Here is an 18,178-nt window from a genome sequence, read left to right as displayed (position 1 = left end):
CGGATGTATTTCCAGATGAACATCCATGCCTTCCTCCGGAAAGAGAGATTGATTTTGCTATTGATGTGTTGTCGGATACCAAGCCTATTTCTATTCCTCCTTACCGAATGGCTCCGTCATAATTGAAAGAGCTAAAGGCACAGTTGAAAGATTTGCTTGAGAAGGGGTTTATTAGACCTAGTTCATCACCGTAGTAGTTGATGCGCTTATCCGCCGATCAATGGGCAGCCTATGTGAAGTTCCTTCGGAGAAGAAAGAATTGATTCATGAGCTCCACCAACTAGCTAATCTTGGAGTACATTTAATTGATTCAGGTAGTGCAGGGATTGGTATTAATAATCCCACAGTTTCGTCCTTGAATATGGAAGTGAAAAAGCGTCAATATGAAGATCCTCAATTGATCCATTATAGAGACACATTTCACAAAAAATAGAAGTCTCCATTTGAAACTTCTATGGATGGAATTCTTAGATACCGAGGCAGGCTATGTGTTCCGAATGTTGCAGAATTGCATCGTCGAATTCTAGAAGAAGCTCATTATTCTCGGTATTCTATTCATCCAGGAGCGACAAAGATGTATCATGATCTCAAGTTAATTTATTGGTGGGATGGAATGAAGAAAGACATAGCAGAATTTGTAGCTCAATGTCCAAATTGTCAGCAAGTGAAAATCGAACATCAAAAGTCGGGAGGATTATTGCAAGCAATGGAAATCCCTACTTGGAAATGGGAAGTGATCAACATGGATTTTATTGTGGGATTACCCCGTTCCCGAGGCAAGTATGATTCCATATGGGTGATCGTGGACAGACTCACGAAAGCAGCTCATTTTCTTCCAGTCAAAACCACATACTCAGCAGAAGATTATGCAAGGTTGTATCTCAAGGAGATTGTGCGAATCCATGGTATTCCGATATCCATTATCACAGATAGAGGAGCGCACTTTACAGCCAAGTTCTGGAAATCTCTCCAAGAAGGCCTAGGTACTCAAGTAAAGCTTAGCACGGCATTTCATCCGCAGACTGATGGACAAGCCGAACGTACCATTAAGACCTTGGAAGATATGCTATGAGCATGTGTTCCAGATTTCGGTGGTAGTTGGGATGACCACTTACCCTTATTGATTTTGCATATAATAACAGCTACCATTCCAGTATTCAAATGGCTCCGTATGCAGCTTTATATGGAAGGAAGTACAGGTCTCCAATTGGATGGTTTGAAATAGGAGAAGTACAGCTAATAGGCCCTGAGTTGATTCAACAAGCAGTAGAAAAAGTCAAGGTGATCCGAGATCGATTATTGACAGCCCAAAGTCGCCAAAAATCTTATGCGGACAACCGCCAGCAAGACTTAGAATTCCAAGTTGATGACCGGGTATTTTTGAATGTGTCGCCAATGAAAGGTGTGATGATATTTAGAAAGAAAGGGAAATTGAGTCCTCGATATATTGGACCCTATAAGATTATCCGCAAAGTGGGTCAAGTAGCTTATGAATTAGACTTGCCTCCAGAACTTGAATCAGTCCATCCAGTTTTCCATGTCTCAATGCTCCATAAGTGTGTTGGAGATCCTATGAGGATTGTTCCAATAGATGATGTTCAAGTGACAGAAAAGCTAGTCTATGAGGAAGTTCCCATTGCCATATTAGACAGGCAAGTACGGAGACTTCGAAATAAGGAAGTAGCCTCAGTTAAAGTCTTATGATGAAATAACAACCGAGAAGAAATGACTTGGGAAGCAGAAGAGAGTATGAAATCCAAATACCCGCACTTATTTCACCCCCAGAAGAGATCCGCGATGAAACATTGGGATTATGAGGTATGTATGTTTTCTTTTTATGCATATGGGTCGTGTGTGGCCAACTTATATTGCTATTGTGTTGTGGCCCTGTGAGGAAATATTATTGTGGGCTGTTGTGACAGGATGGTAGTGCCATATTACAGGGGAAACTCTGGCGAAATTTTCGTATAATTCCTGAGTGCTTAACATTCGAGGACGAATGTTCCAAAAGGGGGGAAGAATGTTACACCTCGGAAATTTCCCGTTAACGTACAGTGAATAGAATAACGAAGGGAACGACGTATACGATGTTTTGATAAGTAATAAATCGCATTTGATGATCCTAATCGAGATTTCAAAGACATTTGAGGTAAGGGAAGAAAGTTGTCAAGGAAAGCAAGGGATATGTTATGTGTCGGGCAATATTTATGAGTATCGAATTAATGATGGCTTAATGATGTTTTGGAGAAGAGTTATAATGTCCCTTAGATTGGTAATGAGGTGTTAAACAAGTGTCAAGAAGGTTCCATAAGGATTGGAGGTCAAACGAGTCGACGAGAACGAACTTCGGAAAGCTGGGCATTATACGGTCCAACATACTGGCCGTATAAAACATACTGGCCGTATGTTAGGCCGTATGTTGTGACCAGAATGGGTCCTTCACTGGACCAGATCTATGGCCATACATACGGCCGGTATAATTTATACGGCCAGTATGTTGGTCCGTAGAATCTGGTCGGGACAGCTTTTAAAATTTATATAAGGGACCAATCTCATTCCATTTATTTCATTCTTTCTCTCCACACTTCAAGAACACTCTAGATAACTCTCCACTCTTCATCCACAAGAACCCAATAGAAATTGATGATCAAATTCATCAAACCAATAAAATCAAGTGTAAGAAACACATTAAAGTTCATCCAAGCCAAGGAATTCCAATAGAAGTGAACTAGGGTTTTGGTGCAAGAGAAGTATTTCCACTCAAGGCTTATTCCTACACTATCTAAGGTAAGTTTTATGATCTTTTTATGTTGTTTAAGGTAATGAGAGGTTGAAAGACTTAGATTATGGAAGGAGATAGAAAATGGGTCACAAAGATAGGAATAATGAGATTTTGAGTAGTAGTTTGGAATGAGTCATGAATATTGATATGTTGTGATTGTAAGTATGCTATAAGTGACATTTAGAATATGGGATAAGTATTATATGTGAGAAAACTCAATAGTGAACTATGACCATGATTATGGAGGAATTGAAGTGAACTTGTGAAATGTGGATAATGTAGATGAATGATGATTGTTGCTTATAATATTGTGAATGTTGTTATGGATGTTTGGGAGTTGATATGGAATATGGGGAAAGTTGTATAAACAAAGGAAATGTTGCCCAATTTTCTCTAGCTTTAGTAAGCATGTTCTTATAATCGATTAGCTAATGTTAATACGAACTTTCTTGAAGGTAGAAACGCGAGCATCGAAGGAGAACGATCAAACGATAGAATAGCTAAACGAAAGAGGTATGTAAGGCTAATCCTTTCCTCCTAAGGCATGACTCCTATGACATGAATCTTCCTATTTTTCCGTGATCTTCCTAAATAACGGAAATTATGAGTCCATGACTATAAAGAGCTACATACGCATATGATAAAGAAAAGAGATACGATACGAGCATGATAATGATGATGATGAGTTTAAGTATAATGAATCCTAGAGTAACATACGATGTCCATGAGGTTAATGATCCTAAGTATGGTTCCATTGATGCTTTTTCTTGTGTACACTCACCTTAAAATGTTAGTCCCCTCAAGGTGAGATATAATGATTATGATCACTCCATAATGTAATCGGGGGTTCACGACCTTATGTCACCCCGACATAGCGATAGTTGCCTTCAAGTTCTAATGTATGTTTTGATGATAAATGTATAATGATCCTAAGCTTATGATATGCCTATGCAATGTATGATAATGTTAAGTTTACGATGGGTATATGACGATGCGATTCCACCGTGCCTAAATGGCCGGGCATGTCACTGCGAAGGCGGGATGCATATGATTACACCGTGCCTAGGTCACCGCTAAGGCGGGCTGCTATGTTTACACCGAGCCTAGAGGCTCGGGCACGACACCACTAGTGGGCGACATATGATGGTTACCCGGACGCGGGTCAACGATGATGGTATATATATGATAAGGGGATGTATGTGCTACGATGATATATGTAATACGATTATATATGGTATATGTATGAAATACATCCATTCTGAAAGGTTAAGCAGGTTATATCTTCATCTTATGTCTCATGATTTCTCTATTATATTCATTTCATTCATGCCTTACATACTCAGTACAATATTCTTACTAACGTCCGTTTTCTTTGGACGCTGTGTTCATGCCTACAGGTAGGCAGGGAGGCGATCCAGACTCGTAGGAGCTACTAGCAGACTTTGATAGCACCCCATATTCCGGAGGTGCCATTGATTTATTCTTTTGTGTATATATATGTTTTGGGCATGACGGGGTCCTGTTCCGTCCCTATGTCTAGCACTCTAGTAGAGGCTCGTAGATACGTATGTGTGGGTCGTATGGTGTCACGATGTCCTTATTGTATGTACATTATTTTGATAGCCGAAGGGCTTATGTATATAAAGGTAATTATGTTTCGAAGTGAAAAGTGTTTTTTCCTATGATTTGAGTATAAGATTAATGAATGAACGCTTGATGTGTACGATGGGTAATGGTATGAGCGGTGCTCGGTGGTTAGCCCCGGGTACCTGTCATGGCCCCTAGTCGGGTCGTGACACAAATGAGGAGACGATTTGATAGGGAGAAGGAAAGTTTGGGAAGAGTTAAGAGGACAAGTGACCATGGTCTTAATAGACAAAGAGAAAACAACCAGATGTCGGATTTAGCTCACAATTCTAATTTGGACTTTCAGTTTGCATATACAATGGCAGAAATGAGCAAAGAATTTGGATTTGAAAATTTACTAGAATATTCACTTTTTCCTCGGACAAATAAAAACATCTTCCCTATTTCTATTTTATATTCTGATTTCGACTTTTAGGATCAGTAGCCGCAACTCACTTCGACACCATCTGATCCACCAATTGTGCACGTTGTCTCTAATTCCTTATCTACAGGGAATGAAAATTTTTTGATGGTTTAACTGATTTGGCTAATGCTTCATTTTCTTATAGTGATCTCTCGAGTTTATTTTCCCTTCCAACAAAAGGAGTGATTATTTAGGAGGAAGGACATTAGAGAAAGAAAACACAGATGCAAGAAGATGTTATTGACAAGGAAAAAGAAATCCTGACAGAGGAACAAGGTGAATCTAGATTGGATGACATTGAAGAAGAAATGTAGCTGATTGGATGATAATGAATCTGGAGTAGTTGGTTTCCTCTCACGCAACTTAATTTCAATATAAGGAATGAAACATCTAAGTGTGGGAGAGGATTTTGGGTATTCACTAGATGTTTGGATGTTGGTAAGATGCTTTTATTGTCTAAATATAATATGACACAATAGAATATTTGGACAACTCGGAAAGAATAAATTTTTATCGTTAGTTAGAGGCTTGAAGCTAGCTGTGCGAATGAGTAATTTTTTTTAAAAAAAATTGTCTATATGTTTAACAAAAAACACCTTATCTATATGAATATATTTTTATTATGAAGTGTTGCATCCTATACTTTATATTTTTGCATTTGGGCTAACAATTATACTAACTATTGTCTTTTGGATTATGATTAAGATAAGTATGCAAAGAAGGATATGCAAAAACAGGACAAAATTGCGTCTAAGATTTACATGCCTTTGGATAAAGAAAAATGGTTATAAGTTCCTTTTCTTATATTTATACATGTTAGGTCGCATAACTTTTTTTTCTTCATAATCTTCTTTTATTTGTAATTATTATACTTGTTGTTATGGTTCACTTTTAACACTTCCATAAAAGCTTCACGTAATATGACTCTTTGTTGATTGAATAATAGAGTCGACACCTAATTTTTATCTCAGAATTAGGAAGCCATTTTTAAAAGTTAATTTCGAAAACCTTTTGAAAAAGTACCAAAGAAATGGGTTAGAGTTCTGGTAGTCTCCTAGGGAAGGTGTTAGGCATCCCGAGAAATCCGCTAAATGCGATTGACCGGCGGATTTGAATGTTTGTGGATAAAAGGATATATCTTGTTTAGAAAATGATTCAAATGGGTATTTTGATAATTTGAAAGAAGGAAGTTGAATAAAGTCTTAAATTTATTTATTCGACTATGATTAATTTTGAAAGACATATCTCAAGAGAGTGATTTCCGTTTAATCATTCCAAAACACTTGTATCTTTGATTAAAGGGAAAATAACCCATATATACAGCTCATGCATCTAGTTTGCAACCGATGTAGCCAACTGTATTATCGGTGTATAGATAATGTATATATACGGCTCGCATCTAATTTGCAGCTAATGTAAGCTGTATCATCGGTGTATATATAATGTATATATTTGATATAGCTATATATAAACATTGCATATATACTCTTTGTATGTATATATTTTTTTAAATGAATTTATCCCTTATAGGAATTTTTATTTATGAAATTATAAATAAATCAAAAAAGAACAAAACAAGTCCAAAATAAAAGAAAAAAGCATAAAAGGAAAACTGCAAAATTGGAAAGTCAAGCTTGTCCTATCTCTATCTTGTTGCCCTAATTTCATGATTCTTCTTCTCTCTTCACTTAGCTGTTGCTTCTGCGAAAAATGATGATCGGAGTTGAGGCCGATCATTCTTTAGTCCTTTTTGATCTGATTTTGCAGTGTATGCAAGTCTCCATTGATTTTGCAGGTAGTTTATGTTGCTCATCTCTTTTCAAGGTCTCCTCTTTGTTTAGCATGTAATCTTGTGTTTTCTATTGATTACACTTGAATCAGCTCTAATCTCATGCTTGTTGTTGTTGCTGAGCACAAATATGGACTATTGATGATGTCGGAGCTCCGACGGCTTGTGTTGTTCCATCTCTCTTCCTTTCCATCAGATGCATTCCTCTAATTCTTGATTTCACCATTGCACATATCTTTTGAATTCCTCCGTATCTCTGTCTTGTTGACAATTATTGAAGCTCTGCCTTTTCTGCCTAGATCTCTGTGTTCCTCTGTGCGCAAGTTGTTTATAGTACTTGTTACTTTCCTTGCTTGATCTTTTCTTGTTGTAACCAAATGTGATAGTTGTTGTTTTGAACTATGCACCTCTTTATGTATTCTTAGAACCTGCAAAAAAAACCCAGTGTTTGTGTAAAAAACCACCTTAATCTCCTCCCAAGGACTCGATTAAGGTGATAACTCCTTCTCTGTTCCTTCTACCCCTTTTGCCTTTTCTTCCCTTCACCACCTTAATGTTGTTCATCCTTTTCCAACCTTCCTTACCCTAAGATAAGGTATTTGAGATTTATCACTATTGAGAATTCTCCTGCACAAACTATTCAAGTCCTGGAAAGAATGACACTACACAGTGTTTGCATCTAAAACTTGATTAGCCAAAGCATCTGCTAATTTATTCCTTTCTCTAAGAATATGACTGAAAGTAATATGCCTGTTATTCATCAGCTCTAGAATCTCCTCAATCCACTCTGCTATACTCCATGGTGGTTTCCAACCCTCTTCTAATATCTTGTATATCATCTCAGAATCTATCTGAATAATTACATTATCCAGCAGCTGTACCTTACAGTACTTTAAGGCCTCCACTATTGCTCTGACCTCTGCTTCTATATTTGTAGTTGTTCCTATTTCCTCAGCCTGAGCATAGATAATATCTCCATTCCTATCGCTTAGACAAAAGCCATAAGAACTTCTCCCTGGATTGCCTCTGGAGGCTCCATCAGTATTACATTTGATCCAATTCAGTGGTGGAAAGCTCCGTGTGACTTTAGTGACCTTCAGTATGGGAGTAACTCCTTCTAAGAACTTAAGCAAATCCTCCCATTTATTAGGTACAGATTGAATAGATGGATTTCTGATATGTACCATTATTCGTATAGTACTGAAGATTTGATATAGAATCCTTCCCAATGATCTTTTCTCTCCATGTTTGAAACTATTCCTTCTCTTCCACAAATCCCAGATAATTATAGAAGGAACAACCTTGAAAATCTATTTAAGTCTCCTAGAAACTGGTGCTAACTACCATTTATTAATCATCTGCTGTAGTTGTGATCCCTCCATTAGTATCCCTACTCTAGAACTGAAATATAACCATGTTTATAGGCTATTGGAGACCTGATAAATAGATGTTGTATTGTTTCCTCCTTAAGATTAGAACAACACCAACATCTAGATACCATGTTATACTTCATTTTCTTCAACGCATCATCAAGAGGTAATTTAAACTTCCAGCATCTTCACATAAAGAAAGAAATTTTAAAAGGAAGGCCTTTCACCCACATATTCTTGTAAATTTCTACTTTTAGACTTCTCAGTCTCAAAAATTCCCTAGCAAACTTCACTGTAAAATTTCCTCCATTATCCAACAACCACCATGCTTTATCTATCCCTTTCTCCTCCCTGGGTGGTTTAATAGTATTTGGTAGGGGTGGGCATGGTACGGTAGATACCGATTACCATACCGAAACTGAAATTTTTTATACTTCGGTTTCGGTATTATGATATTTGGTACGGTATTTGGTATGCATTTTTAAAAAATTTGGTATTTGATATGGTATTCGGTATTCATAAAGAAAATACCGAATACCATAATTACATATACAATTCATATATCTGTATTATAATACTAACACATATATAAACTAGTAATATTAGAAAACTAATTGTTTAAACGTTGGAACTTTGACTACTCTATCTTGATTTAAATGTCTTTTTTGTGTAATCTTTTGAATATTTTTACATGTGCAAAGGTATTTAGGACATAATGAATGAAACGCTTCTTAAGTAGCGGAGGTCATAATTCTCCACGATATGAGTATATGTAAGTCGAAGTCAGACAAACTATGGTACCGATTTACCGTACCGTAAAATACCGAAACTGAACTTTAAAATACCGACCCATACCGAACTAATTTGGTACGGTAATGGTATAGTATTTTTAGAAATTGAAAACCGAAATTATGGTACCGAAGTTTCAAATACCGTATATGCCCACCGCTAGTATTTGGGATATGTTGTATCATGTCCTCTGGCAACAGAGTTAACAGTTTTGCAACATCCCAACTCCCATTTTGTACCATCTGGTTTATAAGAAGAATTCTCTCATCATACACCTCTCCAGGGGCAGCATAGTACAATGCACCCAATCCTGTCCAGTTATCAAACCAAAACCTAGAATTTCCCATCTTAGTTTGCCACCAAATCTGATGCTCCACTAACTCCCTAGCTTGCAGAATTTTCTTCCAGGTTTGAGTACCATATTTCCATGGTACAATTACTTCATTATCCTTTCTACAGTATTTGTTTCTCATGTTTGTGCTCCATAGTGAATTTTTAGTTCTAAAATTCCACCATAGTTTGCAATAAAGAGCTATATATACATCATGAAGTGACCTGAATCCCATTCCTCCTTCTTCAGTAGGCAAACATAAGTGATTCCAAGAGGCCCAGTGCCTACTTTTGCTTCCCACAATGTTCTTCCAAAACAACTGTGTAAACAGCCTATGCATTTGTTAATGTATAGGCATACTTTGAAGTACATGCTTAACCAACACAGCCCTTCCTCCAAAAGACAGCATTTTTCCTTTCCAACCTTGTAACCTATTCATAATTTTCAGTAAAATACCATTGAAAAACTCTTTTTTCCTCCTACTATGAAAAATAGGACACCCCAAGTATATAAAAGGAAAACTTTTCCTTTCAATGCCTATTACAATCTCCACAGTAATACTGATGTCCCCTGGTACATTTTGGTGCATATACACTGCACTCTTCTCTTTATTAATCTTCTGGCCTGACACATTTTCATACTCTTCTAACACTTCCATGATCTTCTGTAAGAAGCCAATATCTGTTGAAGAAAATATTATCATATCATTAGCATAAGCTAGATGATTGATAGGTGGACTCTATTTTGGTAATCTAAAGCCCCTAAAAGAAGCATTTTGATGAAAGGCATTTAGATTTCTTGTAAGGACTTCAGATGTTAGGATGAACAGAGTTGGTGACAATGGGTCCCCCTGTTTGACCCCTCTTGAAGAAAGGAAAAAAAAACATTCTGTTGTCCATTGATGAGAACTGAATACCAATTATTACTCACAATCCTGTATACCATGTCAATCAGTAATTTATTAAAGCCCAGTTTCCTAAGAACCTTAGTTAGAAATAACCAAGACACTTCATTATATGCCTTAGCCATATCTAATTTCATTACCACATTAGCATCTTTAGTTCTTAATCTGATATCTGCCACTATTTATTGTGTGAGAAGTATATTCTCCATAATACTCCTCCCTTTCACAAATCCTGCTTGATTCTGTGGTACAATCTCTGACAATCTGTTAACCAACCTCTCATGAATTAGCCTAGAAAATTTTTTGTTAACAAAATTGCTCAAGCTAATTGGTCTCATATCAGCAAAGGTTGTTATGACATCCTTCTTAAGTCGTAACACTAGATTGGTGTGTGTAATGAACCTAGGAAGTTCAACACCACAGAAAAAAGCCTTCACCATGTTAATGATATCTTCTTTTATTACATTATATACTTGATGTTATAATATGTATAAACACTCGAAATCAACACAAATTGCAGTGTATAGATCATGTATTTGGTCTTTATAGATATATATAAGTTGCTCAACTTCTATTTTAATTTTACATATACATCCTTATACACTATTGTACATTACATATATATATGACATATACATTCACATACTCAAGCATCGAACTTGAGCATCATTTCCTAATCCCCAACCGGTTTTATCAATCCCCAACCTTTGTTTGAACACGTCCCGGTGTGCAACTAAATGCCTAATGACCTTCAATGTGAAAAAGTGCGACAACATTGCAAAAAGAATTATAACAATTCAATTTTTTTTAATAAATTTTTTAGCAAAATCAATTCATTATGGTCTTACATGAATCTTGTGGTGGGAAACTGATCAAGGTCAGTAGCTTTGTAGTCCCAAGGAGGTGCAACACAACCACAAACAGTCTAGTCCCCTTATCCTTCCTATTCATCAGTGAACACGCCAAGAATGGCTTTTCCAAATTAGAAATGGAAAAAATGTTGTCTTGTAGGTAGATGAAGAAAAAGGGCCACTGCTGCTTTGGCAGATATTGACAGAGTTGACATACCCACAGAAGAAGCCATTTGAGTTTCGCTGAACAGAACCCAATTTAGAGAATTTATGATGAGAAATTCTGGTGATGATCCAAATTGGATTTGGACTCAAAAACCATGAAATTAGATTGAATTTCAAGGATAAATTGGAGAAATGATATTGGTCACTCCCAATAAGTGGTCAATGAAAATAAAGAATGTAGAAGGAGATGGACAAGCCATGGGAGAGATAGATCCAAAAAACATAGCATGGGAGACTTGCAAACTAAATTGCCAGAAGGCTAATTGGGATAAGAAGTGGATAGTTGGACAAAAATTGACAAACTGGATGCCCAAATGGACACCCAGATCAATTTTTCCTTGATTAAAACTTTACCTTTTGGTTAGGAAAGTAATGAGAAGTTTATTTATCTTATTAGGCTCAAAATCAGACCAAAGTTTCCTTTGATAGAAATTCAACATGGGTTTAGCCCAATTTGGCAATACAGATCCATTCCTTTATTTTGCAAATCATTAGTGTACTCGAACCAAATTGCTTTCTTTCAAGAAAAATCATAGTCTCATAACTTAAGGCAAGAATTATAAGATCTCCAAAAAATCGATATTGATATGTCATAAAACTTAGACGAAATTTGTTCAAAATGGTCTTTTGAAAACCCGGATTTTAACTTGGAAAACCGAATTGTTTTTTTTTTTCTTTTGACTTTTATAAAATCCAAGTTGATTACAGTAAGTTAAAAACCTCATTTTAACCATTTGGAAACTGTTTCAGTTTTGAAAGAAGGCGGACTGCCTTATTATTTGAAAAAAATCGGTTTTAACGCTTAGCCATCATGAAGAAAGAAACCGCCAATAATTTGAAAATAACTAACCACTGGCCATCGTTTGCCTACTCTGTTTTTATAAAACATTTCCAATAGGATTTCAAATGTTGGTTAAATACATGTTTTTCTATTATATCTATTATTTTATATTATTATTACTACTTATTAGAAGCACGAGTTTTACTACTTTTGGTCGTCTGCTTCGTCGTCATCAACAAACAAAAAAAAAAAGCGGACGTTGTCATCAACAAAAAAAAAAAAAAGTGTGGGCCTCACCTAAACATCAACCAATATTAAAAAAAGTGTGGGCTCCAACTAAATCAAGCAATATTAAAAAAAATGAATCTCATATTAAAAAAATAAACAATGTAAAAAAAAAAGTGCATCTCATATTAAAAAATTAAACAATATTTATGTAATTTTCAAAGTATTTCATTAAATCATGGATTCATTGTCACATGCGTATCAATCCATTAGTGGGAGCAAATAAAATTATTGTACAAAACATACTTAAAATACTTATATGTTAAAATAAGATAGAATTTAATTACTTTTTCATCCTTACTCTAATAGATGTGACAAGAGATTAATATCAAATGGACATCAAATAATGAATAAGGTAAATTAGTCAAATTATAATTCTAATTCACGTTTCCTTAAAAAACCATGCAAAACACAACATGACAAGTAAAATGAACTAAACCGAGAATATTTACCAAAAATTAAAAAATAGCATTTCTTCGTTTAAATAGAAAATTGATTTCTACTTTGTTTCGTTTCAAACATGTAAAATTAATTTAATAATTTGAATTAGAATTATTCAAATCAAAATTTGACAAAAAATAATAAGTATTTTACACCTTTAAATTAATCGAATTAAAATTGAAAGTATCAATTGATGCTTAAATATTGCTATTATTTTATCTCAAAGAGAGGAAAATAGTTTTCTTTTAAACAAGTCTTCTCTTTTAAAAAGTATTAATAAATTTTCGTAGCAAACACGAATGTAATAAAGTTTTAGATACGGAGCACAAAACCCATGCTTCGTGTATATATATATATATATATATATATATATATATATTATCACTATCCAAATACAACTACATATACATAGATACACTATAATCTAAAGTGTTGGGCCCGTGCGCAGCACGAGCATACCCATGCTTCGTCGTCCGTTTCCACTGAAAAAAAAAGTGTGGGCCCCACCTAAACACCAACCAATATTAAAAAAAGTGTGGACCCCATATTAATAAAATCAAGCAATATTAAAAAAAAATGAATCCCATATTAAAAAAAAACAATGTAAAAAAAAAAGTGCATCCCATATTAAAAAATCAAACAATATTTATGTAATTTCTAAAGTATCTCATTAAATCAATAATGATGGATTAAAAAAGTGGACCTCATATTAACAAAATCAAGCAATATTAAAAAATGAATCCCATATTAAAAAAACAAACTATGTCAAAAAAATAAAAGTGCATCTCATATTAAAAAATCAAACAATATTTATGTAATTTTCAAAGTATCTCATTAAATCAATAATGATGGATTCATTGCCACATGCGTATCAATCCATTAGTGGGAGCAAATGAAATTATTATACAGCAACATACTTAAAATACTAAATGTGAAAAGAGATTAATGTCATAAAAGAAAAAATAATATTAAATGGAGATCAAATAATTAATAAGGTAAATTAGTGAAATTATAATTCTAATTGACGTTTTCTTAAAAAATCATGCAAAAGAAAACATGACAAGTAAAATGAGTTAAACCAAAAATATTTACCAAAAATTAAAAAATAGTAGTTCTTCATTTAAATAGAAAATCAAATTTCTACTTTGTTTCATTTTAAACATGTAAAATTAATATAATAATTTGAATTAGAATTATCCAAATTAAAATTTGATAAAAAAATAATAGGTATTGTTTAGGCCCAATCTACATACATTAACAATAGAATATTTTACACTTTTAAATTAATCGAATTAAAATTCAAAGTATCAACGGTTTCCTTTTGAATAAATCGATTAGTAAATTTTTGCCAACTTTGTATTTGAAGCAACACTAATATAATAAAGTTTTGGATACGAAGCACAAACTACAATGTTATACTAATCGTGTTTTAAACAATATATATTACTTTACTACTATATAGAAGAGCCAGTTTATAAGCAAGATCGTCGTCCGTCCTTTGGTCCCACTTTTTTATTTAAGGGCAAAAAATTCTTTGTGATCCCACCCACTTTTTTATTTAAAGCAAAAAAAATGACATTTTATACTTTATATTACCAACTCTTTTAAAAATTAGATAGAAATACTTTATTATATTTCTATTTTTCTACTATATAGAAGCATCGGTTTACCCATGATTTGTCGTCAGTCACTCTTAAAAATAAATGCTTCTATAAAAAAAGTGCTTCTATATAGTTAAAAAAAAAAAATGGACCCCGCCCTCTCCAAACTCATTAAAAAAAGATTGATCCCGCCCTCTCCAAACTTATAAAAAAAGTGAATCCCATATTTAAAAAAAAAAGCAATGTAAAAAAAAATATGTGCACCCCATATATTAAAAAATCAAACAATATTCATGTAATTCTCAAAGCATCCCCATCAAGTCAATAATAGTGGATTCATTGCTACATGCGTATTAACCCATTAGTGGGAGCAAATGAAATTATTGCACAGCAAAAAACATGGACCCCATATTATTGTTTTTCTTCAAAAGGTTTAGTAGGCAAATACATACAATTTTCTTAATTTTCTTTCTTTTCTTATATTAGCCTGAGATCTAATCTAGATATATAATTGTTGTATTTGCTATTCCGCCATGTCATTTATTTGTTATGATTACTAAAATAAATATACTTAAAATATTTATATTTTAAAATAAGATAGAATTTAATTACTTTTTCATTTTTATTCTTACTCTAATAAATGTAAAAAGAGATTAATATCAAATGGAGATCAAATAATGAATAAGGTAAATTAGTTAAACTATAATTCTAATTCACGTTTCCTTAAAAAATCATGCAAAAGACAACATGACAAGTAAAATAAACTAAACCGAGAATATTTACCAAAAATTAAAAAATAACATTTCTTCGTTTAAATAGAAAATCAATTTCTACTTTGTTTCGTTTCAAACATGTAAAATTAATTTAATAATTTAAATTAGAATTATCCAAATCAAAATTTGATAAAATATAATAAGTATTTTACACCTTTAAATTAATCGAATTAAAATTGAAAGTATCAATTGATGCTTAAATATTGCTATTGTTTTATCTCAAAGAGAGGAAAATAATTTTCTTTTAAACAAGTCTTCTTTTTTAAAAAGTATTAATAAATTTTCGTAGCAAACACGAATATAATAAAGTTTTAGATACGGAGCATAAAACTCATGCTTCGTGTGTGTGTATATATATATATATATTATCACTATCAACTACATATACATAAATATACTATAATCTCAAAGAGAAGAAAATAGTTTCCTTTTAAACAAGTCTTCTCTTTTAAAAAATATTAATAAATTTGCCGATTTTGTGTTCATAGCAAACATTAATATAATAAAATTTTAGATACAGAGCACAAACTATAATGTTATATTAATCGTGAACATAATATATATATATTTCACTATTCAAAAATAACTACATACATATAAATGCACTATAATCTAAAGTATTGGGCCCGTGCACAGCACGGGCATAAGCCGTCTAGTTTCTACTATATAGAAAAGCGAGTTTGGGGTATGATCGTCGTCCGTTTGGGACGACCAAGGGTAAAAGAGTCAATTTGCAAACATATCAGCATAGGACAGTTGTACATTGTGCAGTAACAACATCGGGTTCACTAAAAAACCAAGCAACTTTAATTTAACTTCACTCCTCACTATTCAATAACTCAAGTACAATGTCACTATCAAGTTTCAGAGCTTTGCTTCATTCAATGCCACGTGCGTGAAATGTGTACATTTCTAAACATGTGGGTCCTACTTTAAGATTATCAGAAAAGATGTAAAATTAGCATTTATGCCCAATTCAATTTCTTTTTTTCTTTCATAAGTATGACATCAAATTAATACTTCTGTTTTTGCTACATCCAATTAAAGTTAAACAACGAGTATTCACTAAAATTTTAAAGATAACAGTTTTTTTATTTAAACGGAAAATATATTTGAACTTTGTGTCATTTAAACCTTTAAGATTTGATCTAAATATATGAATTAATATAAGTTTGATTTATTTCTAAAAATTACTGAATCAAAGATTGATAAAAAGAATAATTATATTAACCAATATTAAAAAAAAAGTGTGGGCCCCAACTAAACACCAACCAATATTAAAAAAAAAAGAATAAAAAAAGTGGAACCACCATCACCAAACTCACGGAAAAAAAGTGGATCCTATATTCACAAAATCAAGCAATATTAAAAAAAATGAATCTCATATTTTAAAAAAAACAATGTAAAAAAAAAAGTGTATCCCATATTAAAAAATCAAACAATATTTATGTAATTTCTAAAGTATCTCATTAAATCAATAATGATGGATTAAAAAAATGGACCCCATATTAACAAAATCAAGCAATATTAAAAAAAAAAAATCTCATATTAAAAAAACAAACAATGTCAAAAAAACAAAAGTGCATCTCATATTAAAAAATCAAAACAATATTTATGTAATTTTCAAAGTATCTCATTAAATCAATAATGATGGATTCATTGGCACATGTGTATCAATTCATTAGTGGGAGCAAATGAAATTATTATACAGCAACATACTTAAAATACTTATATATTAAAATAAGATAGAATTTAATTACTTTTTCATTTTTTCCTTATTCTAATAAATGTGAAAAGAGATTAATGTCATAAAAGAAAAAATAATATTAAATGGAGATCAAATAATTAATAAGGTAAATTAGTGAAATTATAATTCTAATTGACGTTTCCTTAAAAAATCGTGCAAAAGAAAACATGACAAGTAAAATGAGTTAAACCAAAAATATTTACCGAAAATTAAAAAATAGTAGTTTTTCATTTAAATAGAAAATCAAATTTCTACTTTGTTTCATTTTAAACATGTAAAATTAATATAATAATTTGAATTAGAATTATCCAAATCAAAATTTGATAAATGAAATTATTGCACAGCAAAAAATATGGACCCCATATTATTGTTTTTCTTCAAAAGGTTTAGTAGGCAAATGCATACAATTTTCTTTCTTTTCTTATATTAGCCTGAGATCTAATCTAGATATTTAATTATTGTATTTGTTATTCCGCCATGTCATTTATTTGTTATGATTACTAAAATAAATATACTTAAAATATTTATATTTTAAAATAAGATAGAATTTAATTACTTTTTCATTTTTATTCTTACTCTAATAAATGTGAAAATAGGTTAATATCAAATGGAGATCAAATAATGAATAAGGTAAATTAGTCAAATTATAATTCTAATTCACGTTTCCTTAAAAAGCCATGCAAAAGACAACATGACAAGTAAAATATACTAAACCAAGAATAATTATCAAAAATTAAAAAATAGCATTTCTTCGTTTAAATAGAAAATCAATTTCTACTTTGTTTCGTTTTAAACATGTAAAATTAATTTAATAATTTGAATTAGAATTATCCAAATCAAAATTTGATAAAAAAAATAATAAGTATTTTACACCTTTAAATTAATCGAATTAAAATTGAAAGTATCAATTGATGCTTAAATATTGCTATTGTTTTATCTCAAAGAGAGGAAAATAGTTTTCTTTTAAACAAGTCTTCTCTTTTAAAAAGTATTAATAACTTTTCGTACCAAACACAAATATAATAAAGTTTTAGATACGGAGCACAAAACCCATGCTTCGTGTATATATATATATATCATTATTCAAATATAACTACATATACATAGATACACTATAATCTAAAGTGCGCACGGGCATAGACCATCTAGTATTATATAGAAAGGTGAAGATTGGGACGACCAAGGGCAAAAGAGTCAATTTGCAAACATATCAGCACAGGACAGTTGTACATTGTGCAGTAAGAGCATCGGGTTCACTAAAAAACCAGACAACTTTAATTTAACTTCAGGCATACTCCTCACTATTCAATAACTCCAGCTCAAAGTCACTATCAAGTTTCAGAGCTTTGCTTCATTCAATGCCACGTGCGTGAAATGTGTACATTTCTAAACATGTGGGTCCTACTTTATTCTTTGCCTTAGGAAGATTATCAGAAAAGATGTAAAATTAGCATTTATG

General features: G+C 32.5%; 1 long non-coding RNA gene across 1 annotated transcript; it reads left to right on the top strand.

Moving 5' to 3' along the window:
- Positions 1-6,444: 6,444 nt before the first annotated feature.
- On the top strand, positions 6,445-6,919 carry LOC132636206 (uncharacterized). The gene is made up of 2 exons (XR_009581083.1): positions 6,445-6,627; positions 6,714-6,919. It is a non-coding gene; the product is annotated as an uncharacterized LOC132636206 (long non-coding RNA).
- Positions 6,920-18,178: the final 11,259 nt, after the last annotated feature.

This window comes from Lycium barbarum, chromosome 4, assembly GCF_019175385.1.
Source record: "Lycium barbarum isolate Lr01 chromosome 4, ASM1917538v2, whole genome shotgun sequence".
NCBI classification, from domain to species: domain Eukaryota; kingdom Viridiplantae; phylum Streptophyta; class Magnoliopsida; order Solanales; family Solanaceae; genus Lycium; species Lycium barbarum.
The sequence above is the reverse complement of the archived record's forward strand: the minus strand, read 5'-3'. Positions and strand labels throughout refer to the sequence as shown.